The following is a 13,560-nucleotide window of genomic DNA, read 5'->3' as shown; positions in this document are numbered from 1 at the left end:
TGTGTAAGGAGGAGAAATGTGTACCATCACGTTTCCGACTTTGGTAAAGGTCGGATTGTAGCCTATCGCGATTGCGATTTATCGTATCGCGACATTGCTGCTCGCGTTGGTCGATATCCAATGACTGTTAGCAGAATATGGAACCGGTGGGTTCGGGGGGATAATACGGAACGCCGTGCTGGATCACAACGGCCTCGTATCACTAGCAGTCGAGGTGACAGGCATCTTATCCGCATGGCTGTAACGGATCGTGCAGCCACGTCTCGATCCTTGAGTTAACAGATGAGGACGTATACAAGACAACAACCATCTGAACGAACAGTTCGACGACGTTTGCAGCAGCATGGACTATTAGCTCGGAGACCACGGCTGCGGTTACCCTTGACGCTGCATCACAGACAGGAGCGCCTGCGATGATGTACTCAACGACGAATGTGGGTGCACGAATGGCAAAACGTCATTTTTTCGGATGAATCCAGGTTCTGTTTACAGCATCATGATGGTCGCATCCGTGTTTGGCGACATCGCGGTGAACGCACATTGGAAGCGTGTATTCGTCATCGCCATACTGGCGTATCACCCGGCGTGATGATATGGGGTGCCATTGGTTACACATCTCGGTCACCTCTTGTTCGTATTGAAGGCACTTTGAACAGTGGACGTTGAATTTCAGATGTGTTACGACCCGTGGCTCTACCCTTCATTCGATCCCTTCCAAACCCTACATTTCAGCAGGATAATGCACGACTGCATGTTGCAGGTCCTGTACGGGCCTATCTGGATACAGAAAATGTTCGACTGCTGCCATGGCCAGCACATTCTCCAGATCTCTCACCAATTGAAAATTTCTGGTCAATGGTGGCCGAGCAACTGACTCGTCACAATACGCCAGTCACTACTCTTCATGAACTGTGGTATCGTGTTGAAGCTGCATGGGCAGCTGTACCTGTACACGCCATCCGAGCTCTGTTTGACTCAATGCCCAGGCGCATGAAGGCCGTTATTACGACCGGAGGTGGTTGTTCTGGGTACTGATTTCTCAGGCTCTATGCACCCAAATTGCGTGAGAATGTAATCACATGTCAGTTCTAGTATAATATATTTGTCCAATTAGTACCCGTTTATCATCTACATTTCTTCTTGGTGTAGCAATTTCAATGGCCAGTAGTGTGACTATTCACGTAGGTGGTCAGAGGTGACAAAGTTGGGCGCCTTACTCGGTATAATCAGCTTGTATATGCAGCAGCGCTGGTGGCGGTGCAGCGTAGCGAGTGCTTCCATATAAAAGCGGCATTGTATATCACTGCTGGTCAGCCATTCAGCCCAAATGCGGCTTTTGTTTGACGGGCGCCTGCGGCTCATAATTCGCAGCGAGCCGTACCCGGAGCTGCGCTCTGCTGGTGTTTGTGGCAGGCCACCCCATCATGTGCAGCTCGAAATGAAATCGGTTTCTGTCCGATGTCAAAAGCACTGTCTAATTGTGGCGTGTTAGCCTCCGATAATGGTGCGCGAATACGAGGCATTTTTAATTCTGTGACATTATTAGAACGTTGCACGAGTGCCAAAATTGCGTTTGTTACGCGAAAGCAGCATTGCCGATGCCAGGCGCTGTAAAGTAGTACAGAGAATGGCTTTTACCGGAAGCACAATCTCCATTCCCAGTACTATCGGACTGATATGAATAAGTTATCACAATGCTTTTTCACTCTACAGATTGTGGGCTGATTTTAAAGTTCCTCACCGAGGGAAGGCCACTGAACCTGATGGGATACCAAAAAGATTCTGTGTAGGGTACTGGAAAGAGATTAGCCCTCTTCTGGGAGCAGGCCTTTGGAGGAGCAACATGTTCCTGATGATTGGAAAAAAGCACAGGTCATTCCCGAAGGGCCGCTGAAGACACGCACAAAAATGTAGGTCGGTATCTCTGGCGTTAGTCAGTTGTAGAATTTTGGAACAAGTTTTATGCTCGCGTATTATGACATTTCTGGAAGCCAAAAATCTCCGATGTAGGAACTAACATGTGTTCCGAAACCAACGATGGTGTTAAATTCAGCTCGCTCAGTTCGCCCACGAGATGCAGAAAGCAGTAGATATAGACGCCCAGGTACATGTTGTGTTCCTTGAGTTTTCGCACGGCTGGCTGCCTGATTGAACAAAATACGAGTGTGCTGAAAATCAGACTAACCGTGTGACTAGATTGACGAGTTTCTAGCAACAGAACCCAGCACTTCATTCTGAACGGAGAGGAGTCTTCAGACGTAAAAGGAACTTCGGGCGTCTCCCAGGGAATGTTATAGTACCATTACCTTTCACAATATATATAAATGACCTAGTTGATAACTCCATGATTGTTTTGCGGATGATGCTGTTGTATACATAGAAGTCAGGAGGCTAGAAATAGTAGGAAATGAAGACCTGCAGATGATCAACACTTGGTGCAGGGAGTGGCATCTCATCCTCCACTTAAACAAATGCGACGTATTGCAAATACATAGACAGAAAGACCCTTTATTATACGATTACAAAACTGCAGAAAAACCACTGGAAGCAGTTACTTTCCTAATGTATATAGGAGTACAGAGCAATTTGATAGCCGCGCGGGATTAGCCAAGCGGTCTTAGGCGCTGCGGTCATGTACTGTGCGGCTGGTCCAGGCAGAGGTTCGAGTCCTCCCTCGGACATAGGTGTGTGTGTTTGTCCTTAGGATAATTTAGGTTAAGTAGTGTGTAAGCTTAGGGACAGATGACCTTAGCAGGTAAGTCCCATAAGATTTCACACACATTTGAACATTTTTGAGCAATTTGAGTGGAACGACCACATAAAATTAATCGCGAATAAGACAGATGCCAGACACAGATTCATTGGAAGAATCGTCAAGAAATGTAGTCGAACAACAATACTTCAATGTTGCTCGTCAGTGTTGGATCCGTACTCGTTAGGATTACTAGAGGAAATAGAGAAGATCCAGAGAAGAGCAGCACATTTGGTTACAGGTTAATTTATAAAGCACGAAAGCGTCACAGAAATGATCAACCAACCCCAATGGCAGACGCTGAAAGATAGGTGATCTGCATCACAGTGTGGTTCATTGTTACAAGTTCCGAGGCTGTACGCTCCTGGAAGGGTCAACAAATGTATTGGTTTGTCCTACGTATATCTCGCGAAAAGATAAAGATGAGAGATTCCAGTCACATGGAGGCTTACCAGCAGTGGTTGTTCTCGTGAACTACTCGCGACTAGAGAAGAGAAAAGGGGAACTGACAGTGGTACACACAACGCAAGGTGGCCTGCCTGGTATAGGTGCAGATGTAGATTACAAATGTTTGACGCACCGGGACTAGAACCTGGGGCGTTTGCTGTTTGCAGGCAAGTGCTCGATCGACTGAGTTTTCCAAGCAAGACACAGGAACCGTACCCACAGGTCAGTGAAAATTCATTCTGGAAACGATACCCCAGGCTTTGGCTACGCCATGTCTGCGCAATATCCTTCCTTCCAAGAGTTATTGCCCTGCACGATATGTAGAAGAACATCTATGAAGTAACTCTTCAGGCTTCCCGGCAAGATCTTGACATGTGGAATAATCGGGTCTATTGCCGGATGTTTGTGTCGCTCTGGCACAATATTTCGGCCACGTAACTCGTTGCCTTCTTCAGGTGCTACCTGAGACCGCCGTGTTGGAGGATCTTGTCCAGTATTTATACCCAGAGGGCGCTGGGTGCTCTCTTTGCCGTCCGTGCCCGCCTGCTCTGCTTGTAAGGTGTTGTCTCTTCCCCGGTGCTCCCTCGGACGTCCGCGCCCGACTTGGGCTCCATCTGTGGCAGCTCTCTGAGGCCTGTCCTGTGTCGGGCGTTTCGTTCGCGGCGCCCTCTGGGCATAAACACTGTACAAGATCCTCCAACACGTCAGTCTCAAGTAGCACCTGAAGAAGGCAACGAGTTACGTGGCCGAAACCCGGCAGTAGACCCGATTATACCACATGTCAACATCTATGAAGTTCGGAACGTAGGACGTGAGGTACTGTAGGAAATAAAGCTGTGACGGCGGTTGTGAGTCGTGCATGGATTCCTAAGTCGGTGGTGCACTTGCCCGCGAAGGCAAAGGTCTCTGGTTCGAGTCCCGGTCCAGCACACATACCGTAAATCAATTATGTTTTGTTTACTCTCGTGTACAGTCTCACAGTAGTTTAGAAATGACAAAATTTTGCGACTCAACTGTTATTAATATACTTGTCTATTTTCGCGATTATGTCTGTCGTGCTTTTTTCAAGTGTACCAGCTCAATAGTAGTCAGTGTTGCAACGTATTCGAACTTCCGCGCGTTCCTGACCGCGCGTGATGCAGTGGGGCGCTGTGGGCAGTGTGACAGTGGCGCCACCTAAACGTAGCTGCCTGGCATAGACTGGCAACAGGACTCAGGAGGGTGAAACTCATATAGAGACTTCTAGTAACACACCATTGGTTCGCTGCCACGCCAGTTGGAGCGTTGCAAGTTTATCAGTCCATCATCTCGCTTTTTTATTGGTTGACTTTTAGTATTCCATGTTTGTTATCGTTTCTGAGTTAACAGAAGTTGGTTTCATTACAGTGTGATCCTGGTTACGACTTCCCTTGTGTATTTCACTCTTCGAAATGCGTCGCAAATATGTTACTCGTATTCTGATTGTGTTCTTCTCGCATCCGTAATGTTGGGTGGGATAAATGATACCAAATTTGTTTATTTCACATGAAACAGGAGCTGCTTTCGGTACACGATTTTCCGTACTTTCTCGCATTGAATGGAGAACCATATATTAGCAGATTTTGACAGTATTTGTATTCTGATTTATTATATCTTGCGGCGAAATGAGTATGTAATTCTATTTTGATTGGTGTTCCTTCTTGCCGGTGAGTGCCATACACTTCAAAGTGTGAATGTAGATGGAGATGAGCAGGCCCCATGCTTTGTAGTCTTGGTGACTAGAACATTCTTCCTTGCAAATTTTAAAAATGTGACATTAGTTACACAAATGTTTTACAAGTTATTAACAGGTACCAGAAACAGTATATTTCATCAGAAATAAATGAAAATTTCGGTGGCCTCCATTAAATGCATCGGATGCTAACAAAAGTAACGTAACATACGAGCAGTATATATACAGTGCATTTAAATCGAATAGTTTACACACGGATTCTTAAGCAGTAACAAATATACATGAGTCCACAAAGTACCATGTGACGAAACCGGTTCTATTTCACATGAAACAAAAACAAATATGGAATCATTTACTTCACACAATATTGCGGATGAGAGCACAAATTAAGCAGAATAAGAGCGACACTTTTACGTTGCAATTCAAAGAGTGCAATTCGCAAAAAAATGTTGGAATGTGTGTGATATCTTATGGGACTTTACTGCTAAGGTCATTAGTCCCTAAGCTTACACAAAACTTAACCTAAATTATCCTAAGGACAAACACACACACCCATGCCCGAGGGAGGACTCGAACCTCCACCGGGACCAACCGCACAGCCTATGACTGCAGCGCCTTAAACCGTTCGGCTAATCCCGCGCGGCTGCAATTCGCACAAGGAGGTCGTAATCAAGAACATAATTTCCACTTGATTTAAGTGTCAGGAAGTCGTTTCTGAAAGTATTTGTATGGAATTGAAACATGGACGACAAGTAGTTTGGACAAGAAGCGAATAGAAGCTTTCGAAGTGTGGTGCTACAGAAGAATGCTGAAGATTAGATGGGTAGATCATATAACTAATGAGGAGGTGTTGAATAGAAATGGAGAGAAGAGAAGTTTGTGGCACAAATTGACTAGAAGAAGGGATCGGTTGGTAGGACATGTTCTGAGGCATCAAGGGATCACCAATTTAGTATTGGAGGGTAGCGTGGAGGGTAAAAATCGTAGAGGGAGACCAGGAGATGAATACATTAAACAGATTCAGAAGGATGTAGGTTGCAGTAGGTACTGGGAGATGAAGAAGCTTGCACAGGATAGAGTAACATGGAGAGCTGCATCAAACCAGCCTCAGGACTGAAGACCACAACAACAGCAACTACCACACGGTCGAAATTGCAATATTCGATTTTACAGATGAATACACTTTACCAGCAGACAACCAGACGCACCCATAAAATATAAAAAAAATGGTTGAAATGGCTCTGAGCACTATGGGACTCAACTGCTGAGGTCATTAGTCCCCTAGAACTTAGAACTAGTTAAACCTAACTAACCTAAGGACATCACAAACATCCATGCCCGAGGCTGGACTCGAACCTGCGACCGTAGCGGTCTTGCGGTTCCAGACTGCAGCGCCTTTAACCGCACGGCCACTTCGGCCGGCCCATAAAATATAAATGAAAAATATTACCATCTAGTAATCGTATTTCAAAAACCAATGATACAGATTTCCGCGTCATATTTCTCGTTTTCAAAGTTCACTGCCAGCCTCTTGGAGCGCTCCTGTCGTTCTCTGTTTCCGTGTCGCACACCCCTGATATTTTGGTATTCTGTGACAGGAGTGGCTAGCACCTCCAGCTTTCGAAATATAGAGACTGTAGCGACCTCTACTCACGTCGACTGGTGTGCCCGCACACGTTAGTTTCTTTCGTGCCATCCATAGATACAGTTGTGTCGCATATTCAGTGACTGCACGGCAACAAATGAACCGTCCCGCAACAAAATTGATTTCAGAATGGAATAGCCTGCAGTATCGAGACTGGCTGTTCGCCTTCCACTGTTTTGGCCACATAATCCAGTTCTATGGTTCGCTCAGGTTGAGGTCAGCTTTTGCTATGCGGGAATTACAGCGGATGCGACTAAGTTTGCATTAACGTCAGGGTCACACCTGACGGGTATATTTTCGTTGTGTAGAACTACCCGTGCTTAATAAGTATTCAAACACCCACTGAGAATATACTTGAACCATTTATTACATGCTATTACAGAAAAAGAAGCACAGTTGCTATCTTAACTTGTAAACAACAGAAACAGAATAAACATAAAAACAAAAGTTATAACTCCAAGGAGTAGGCAACAACATTATTCAGCGCTCGAAGCGGCGGATTCAAACTTGGCGGTTTCCGCCATTCATTTGTTGCCGTGCAGTGACTGAATTCGCGACACAACTGTATCGATGGATGGCGCGAACGGAACTAACGTGTGCGGACACAGCTGTCTACGTGAGTAGACCAACGATTGAGCCTGCTCCCCGCAGGCAACCGGCCTGGACGTTCTTGTCTCCTGGTCCTGATTACCAAGAGTGGCGATTACCCTCGAGTGATCTAATGTGTTAAGGTTGTAATTCGACTTCCGTCGCCTGGCTATTTTAAGATTGGCGGTGGTTGCCCGTCTGGGGTTGTGGACCTAACTATATCTCGTTAGCTACATGCAAGTGCGGTGTGACTATGGTTATGATTCAGAAAGGCCTTGAGTATCATTTAAAAACGATGTGCTGCCGTTAACATAAGGAAAGTTGATTTGATCAAGAGTTGATGAACATAGTGGCTCCAGTGTTACTAGCTTGCTGTATTTAATCGGTACTCAGCTATACGACAGTTAATGAAGAATATTGTTAACTTTTATTTGGCTTGAGATTTTGGCAAGCGATAACTGTGTCTTTTGATGTATGTAAAACTGTTATAAACATCAATGGCACTCATGTCTCCGTTAGTATTTTCCATGCATGAATACTAAGCGTTTTTTAGTTTTGAGCATACTGTTTCATTAAAGAGGTTATGATTGTTGTTGCAGTGATTTTACTAAAATTATTTTAGCTTGCATTCGTGTATCTGTCGACCAAATTGTAAAGGTGCGTTTTTGTAGTTTTTGTTTATTGAGACAATAAGCAACAAGATTCACAAAAAAATTTTATTTCCTTAACCAGTTTCAGGTACGTTTGACAGAAAATCTGGATCAGTTTCAATCTGTTCTTTCAAAGCAACTCGACGTTCCTTTTGACAGTCAGTCAGAACCCCAGGAACAAACTTGGCAGCAGCCGTTTTCATTTCCACTCTTCCGTCGAAATTCGCTGCACCGAGCTCCAAGACAACCCACTAATCTCTGACAGTAGCACAACCTCTCGAATTTTTTCAATATCTTCGTCGATTCGGACAGCTGTGGATGAACAGAACGAGGTTGGTCGTCAATCGACATGTCGCCATTTTAAAATCGAGCAAATCACTCGTGCACTTGTTTCCCATAACGTCATCTTGGTAGGCTTTTTTGGCATTAAAACAGTTTCAGCAGCATTTTTACCAAGTAGAAAACAAAATTTCACCACAGCACGTTGTTAAACTTGCCATAACAAGAAACGAAACAAGAAAAGAACAGCGCTAGCAAAAGCTATCACTGCAGATGAACAGAACAAGCCAGCTCGACAACACAGGCGGCACTGAACTGGCAATGAGTTCCACTACGGCAATGTTATTCCCCCCTCGTACAATCGTGCAATGCAGCTGCAGGCACAAGTGTTTCGGAGCTCACCGTGCTACGCACTTTGCTGAACAATGGGCTCCATAGCAGACAACCTCAACGTGTCCCGTGAGTAGCCAACGACATCGACATTTACGACGATTGCACTTGGCACGGGATTATAGATATTGGACCGCGGATCAATGGAAGCATGTAGCGTGGTCGGATGTCACGTTTCTGTTACACCATGTCGATGGCAGCGTGCGGATACGCTGTCTTCCAGCTGAACAGGTGCCCGAAACATACATCGCGCCACGGCCGTTAAGTCGGTGGGGATGGTATTATACCAGGGAGGACGTTCATGTGGTGTCATAGGATCTGTGACAGAAAGCGAGCACACCATGACAGCTGCTGAATTAAATGAACATTATTATCGGCTACCTGCATCCCATCGAGCGTGGTGTCTTATCAGATGCAATGATATATTCCTGCAGGATAATCATGTCACAAGACCAGAATCGTACTGAAGTGGTTTGGGGAGCGTGATAGCAGGCTTACATTGCTGTATCGGCCACCAGCCATCGTAATTTGCGGGAATCGCGTGATCTGTGCTTAGACATCTGATGCTATATACCTACGGGAACATAACAAGGACTTGTCCAATCGATACCATGAAGAACCGCTCCTGCTGCTTTGGGTTCCAGAGGTCTCGCGTATGTTGCGCGTGTGTGTGTGTGTGTGTGTGTGTGTGTGTGTGTGTGTGTGTGTGTGTGTGTGGGTGTGTGTGTGTGTGAGAGAGAGAGAGAGAGAGAGAGACAGACACACAGAGAGAGAGAGTAGAAACAGAAAGGGACAATAGTAAAAAGAGCTTATTTTCCCTGTTCGTATATCCTACAGTCCGCTTTCCTCCGAGAGTTAGGGATTGGCTCTGAGCACTATGGGACTTAACTTCTGAGGTCATCAGTCCCCTAGAACTTAGAACTACTTAAACCTAACCAACCTAAGGAGATCACACAAATCCATGCCCGAGGCAGGATTCGAACCTGCCACCGTAGCGGTCGCGCGGTTCCAGACTGTAGCGTCTAGAACCGCTCGGCCACTCCGGCCGGCAGTTAGGGATTGATCTACCTTACACAGTGATTATTTTTGAAGCACTGTTAATAGAAAACCATGATATGAAGGTGTCATAAATACTTGCTCATCAGCGTACTACAAAAAAAGCCTGTATTTTCGGGTTTCCTTTGTGCTCTGGCGTAATATTTTCTACAATGATATAAAAGGTGTCAACAGTATTCGCAGCCGTAGTCAGATACTACACATCTAGACTTTTCTTACAATTATACCGATATGACATCTGGAAAGAATTAACAGACTTCAGTGTCAACGTTTTGGGTTGCCAACATCAACTCCCGCACATCGTCCATAGATGTATAAAAAGTGTTTAAAATCCAGTCTTTGCAACTAGTGAGAAATTAATGCTTATTTAATTTACTATATACGTTGTATTTTATTGATATGAAACTTTGTCATAGTAGAATTTTTGTCCATTTACGCTTATAACTGGAAGTGTCACCTGCGTGCGCTTTTTCGAGGTATTCTTGCGTTAGTTTATGTCACTAAACATTTCTTGATGTCAAATACGACAAAATATAGCACAACTAGTATTCATTTACATTATCCTGGCTGAAAGTGTTTCTTACTTTGTCCTCGTTTATTAGCTTTTCTTTCCTGTGAAATAACTTCCAGCAAACTACGTCGCACTCTGGCAAGGTGCGAAATTGTTCTTTTTTTTTGGCCCTCTCTATTAAGTAGGTTGATGTTTGGGCCTACTACATGGTATCGTCAGATCAATATTAGTCATTGTTTAAACCAACAACCTTTTTAATGTAACTCGTTTTAGAAACGGATTAGAGAGTGTAAAATAATTTCTCCTAGCCTCCACAGATTCTTGAACCCATATAGATAGTCCTGAAAATTTTGAATTTTTAGTAGCTTTAACAATACTAGTAAAATTTAACATAAAACGTGGGGCGCATGCTGTAGATAATTGATGTATGTATAGTTCAACCACAACAACAGGTATTCTCTACACACCTTACTATTGTCTACTGCATGCGCCCCACTTTTTTGTTTTAAGTCTTGCAATTACTGTCATAGTTATTAAAAATTCACAAGCACATATTTTCAGGACTATCTCTATGATGTTACGAGTCTATAAGGTACTAGGAGAAATTATTTTATACTTCTTTGTCCGTTTTTAAAACATGTTATATTAAAAAGATTTTTATTTACATAATTATTTTATGTTTTGATTTTTGTGTGTATGAAATTTTTCAATTGACTTCAAATATTTTTATGAGATTACAACAGAAATGTTGTGAATTTGAAGTTTATTTTAGTTTCTCTTCACCTGAGCGGGGAAAGGAGGAAACAGCAGTGGTACACGAAAATCCTCCGCCACACACCAGACAGGAAAGCGGCTTAATATAGCATTGTCATCCAGTTCTGACCTATGTTGAACGTTTCAAATATCCTGCTGATCGGGAAGTTGGTTTAATATTAGTTTAAAAGATTGTACCGCACAGACAAACAGACGAGAAAGCGACCTAACAGAAACGTATTATAAAATCTTAACACGGCGGTAACTTCAGTAATCGTGTGACAGTAAACTAGGAAAGGTGGAAAACCTCAGCCAACCAGTTGCAAGTAAAGGTTTATTGGAACTCTTGATCTAGGATTCGACAATTTTAAAATTGTCTTCCTCAGAAGGTATAACGGACCCTAAAAATTACGTCAGTGGTTACAAAATTATTTTAAACTGAACAAAGTAACGATATAGCCAAAGGATCGTCTGATAAGGTTTCTCATTTGTTACAACAAATGCTGATTAAGTACACTGAATAAATACGCGCAGCTGTAATATTACAGTGCTGCAATTGGAAGTCACGACTTGTGATTATTTGTATTCTTAAAATGTAATTTTAAAGTAATTTTTTAGGTCCAACTTTTGAAGAAGACGAATTTTAAATTGTATAAACTTAGGTGAAGGGTTCCAATAACCCTTTATTTTCAACTGGTTGTCTGATTTTTTTCAGTCTCTCCAAGAAACATATTAATAAAGGGTAATTATTAATTGCTGCACAATACGCTTTTGAAAAATAGCTCGGTGATTTTTGATATTTTATTTTCCTTCAGTAATGTTCAACTTAATCATTATAATATGAGCTGTTCATCACCCACATAAACTTTGGAAGCAGTATGAAGAACATTTGCACCACTACTTACTCATAGCCTGTGTTTCTTACTGTCTAGCAGTGGGCGCGATTATAAGAGAAACACTCGCGTCACTACAGTTTTAAACATGGCTATTTCTCGGCAACCGTATATAATTTTCAAACATAGGAATTATACAGCAACCGGTTGCAAATAACTACTAGGTACATTGACCTAAGTCTCGACATCTACTAAGGGCGTCTTCATCAGAATGAAATTCTGAGAAACCGTAAAATCACATTGCGGGAAAGCAATGGTCAGAATTTTGAGCGGCTATGCTCAACTCAAGCATAGCCGCTCTAAATTCTGTCCATTGCTTACTTGCAATGTAATTTTACAGTTTCTCAAGATTTCATTCTGATGAAGGCACCCTTAATAGGTGTCGAAACCTAGGTCAATGTACCTAACAGGTATTTGCAACCGGTTGGTTGTTTAACTCCCATGTTTGAAGACTCGCAATGTTATTGACCACTTTCCATTACGAACGTTAAGAACCGATATTTGATTTTCTTATGTATGCCATTTCTATATGTTAGAAATGCTTCGCGTCATTATTTTGTTTTCATGACAAAATTAGTCAAATATCGTTCACGCCTTTCCATTGCTATACAACGACTTGATCGTGATAAAGAGCGCCTGCGTAAAAATTATTGTAGTGATGCCATCAGAACAATATCCTCCACCGAGACAGACTAAGTTTGTAGGACAATACAGCTGTCAAGATCTAGGTGAACAGATGAGCGGGGCATTCATTTGGCTGATGGAATGGGGAAGCTCGCACAAAGCGCCGGCTCTTTAATGAGGTCAGCTCTTCTGAGAATCCGTCATCTGCTAATTGGTGCGATCACGGGCGCCCGTGGCGTCGCTTCCGCTGTTTCTGTCTAATTACGCGCTCGTCTGCGCTGTACAGGCCGGCAATAGTTGGAAAGTAATTTCTGCAAGCTGGTTTTACTGCAAAAGATCAGCCATTCGTGATATTACCAGATGTTAGGAATAGTGAGGGTCTTTTACGTTTTTAATTCTCCATTTTCATTATGGCTAGCTAAGGCTCATGTGCCAACTCCAACAATTTTTCATTTTTCAGCTAGAAAACTTATTCCAGCTTCTTTTCTTCTTCTACATTTTGTATATCTAACTCTTTTTTCGCCTATGAGACGCAAATTTTTAACTTCTTGTCCCAGAGATAGTGAAAGATCTATTTTATTAGCCTGTTGGCGTTCTTCTTGTGTCAATATCATAAAAAAAACAACTTCCATTTCCTTTTTGTTTTTATTACTTTATCTATTTTTGACATTTTCACAACCATATTTTAAAATTTTTGAAATAATTCTTATCAGAAACTATTGTTGTTGTTGTTGTTGTTGTGGTCTTCAGTCCTGAGACTGGTTTGATGCAGCTCTTCGTGCTACTCCATCCTGTGCAAGCTTCTTCATCTCCCAGTACCTACTGCAACCTACATCCTTCTGAATCTGCTTAGTGTATTCATCTCTTGGTCTCCCTCTACGATTTTTACCCTCCACGCTGCCCTCCAATACTAAAATGGTGATCCCTTGATGCCTCAGAACATGTCCTACCAACCGATCCCTTCTTCTAGTCAAGTTGTACCACAAACTCGGCTTCTCCCCAATTCTGTTAAATACCTCCTCATTAGTTATGTGATCTACCCATCGAATCTTCAGCATTCTTCTGTAGCACCACATTTCGAAAGCTTCTATTCTCTTCTTGTCCAAACTATTTATCGTCCATGTTTCAGTTCCATACATTGCTACATTTCATACAAGTACTTTCAGAAACGATTTCCTGACACTTAAATCCATACTCGACGTTAACAAATTTTTCTTCTTCAGAAACGCTTTCCTTGCCATTGCCAGTCTACATTTTATAT

The 13,560-nt window shown here is 42.9% G+C and overlaps 1 long non-coding RNA gene across 1 annotated transcript in view; it reads right to left on the bottom strand.

Moving 5' to 3' along the window:
* Window positions 1–13,560, bottom strand: part of LOC124615471 — a 139,165-nt gene that overhangs the window by 84,361 nt on the left and 41,244 nt on the right. The window lies entirely within an intron of this gene.

This window comes from Schistocerca americana, chromosome 5 (assembly GCF_021461395.2).
Source record: "Schistocerca americana isolate TAMUIC-IGC-003095 chromosome 5, iqSchAmer2.1, whole genome shotgun sequence".
Lineage (NCBI taxonomy): Eukaryota > Metazoa > Arthropoda > Insecta > Orthoptera > Acrididae > Schistocerca > Schistocerca americana.
This window is presented reverse-complemented; position numbering and strand designations above follow the sequence as displayed.